The following is a 1,375-nucleotide window of genomic DNA, read 5'->3' as shown; positions in this document are numbered from 1 at the left end:
GGCCCCCGGAGGACGGAGTTCTGCCGGCGAGCAGTGTGGTTTTGTGCCAACAGAGAAAGCCGCCTTTCCCTCGGCACCCAGGCATTAACGCAGAATTCGTGGGCATGGCTGCAGGCCCTCTGTTGCAAACTCAGTTATAATGTCACAGGAAGAAGGCAGAAAGAAAGTCCAACTTCCAAAGGGTTAGGACTCTCCCCTCAGTGACTTAGATCAGGAGTTCTTTTGAGGCCAGAAGAGCCAAAGACTATTCCACTTTCCTTTTCTTGCAGTTGAAAACCACATTCAGTGGAGACAAGCTTGAAGCCAGGTGATGCCTGGGCTGTAGCATTATTGGATGTGACTGGCATTGTTTGTCGTGCAGACGTTGGTAGAAATCTGGCCCAGAGCAGTTATAACTGTGAGAGGTCATTCACACTGGCTGCAGGACTCTGGCTACTGTCTCTGTAAATTCTGATGTTTCTGTGAAATCCTCAGAGTGTTTAATCCTACTCAGTAGTATCATTACAATTTTTCTGTACGAGAAAATATTACTTATTTATCTGAGTATTCCCAAACCTGTCGATATAATAAATATTGGAACCAAGACGTGGTAAACCTAAGTGTTGTGGTCGTTTCTCTTCTGTTCAGTGGGTTGGTTTTTGAGATCTACTCATTCCCCACGCCTTGCCCTCCATTGAGGGTGAAGCATTGAGCTTAAAAATTCTCCGCGTGTCATCCTTTGCTGTTTGGCGTGCCACTAGGTGGGACAGTTGATTTTCAATCCTGTTTCTCCGTCTGTGGCACGTGATACTCAATTTCTCATTAGAAAACCCTAGATCCCTGCGCCAACCAGGTATATCCTTTAGACCAACCCTTTGATGTTTAGCGTTTTGATGCACCTGAATTGCTAAATACCTCCACTTATGTTTCTCTGAATGTACAGATGCCGAAAACAACCTGCTTTCCAGCTTGAGCCCTGGACACTGTACATTCTGCCACAGAACACCTCTTAAAGTATTTACTTGATTACAGCTATTGTGTCCAAATATGTCTTATTGTTACCAATATGTATTTCAAATACAAGGAAAGAATGGAGGGGGGAAGAGAGAATAATTTTTGATGGGACAGGTGTGATACTGGAAGGAAAGGTATTCCACCTAACTTTCTGGAATGTCCGAGGCATAGGATTCCTTAGGTGTGGAACAGAACCAGGCTCCCTTCATCTTTCCCTGTGCACATTGGTGTCTCTCAAAGGCTAGAAATAAAAACTGGCTACTCTGCTACTAATGTCATTCTTCAGAGAGATATTAGCTTCATTAAATATTAAGATTCATGCACATGAATGGGGAACCTGCTCCTCTGAGCTCATGTGGTTCCTTTAAATGCTCACCTGTAA

Source organism: Suricata suricatta, chromosome 3, assembly GCF_006229205.1.
Source record: "Suricata suricatta isolate VVHF042 chromosome 3, meerkat_22Aug2017_6uvM2_HiC, whole genome shotgun sequence".
Classification (NCBI taxonomy): domain Eukaryota; kingdom Metazoa; phylum Chordata; class Mammalia; order Carnivora; family Herpestidae; genus Suricata; species Suricata suricatta.
This window is presented reverse-complemented; position numbering follows the sequence as displayed.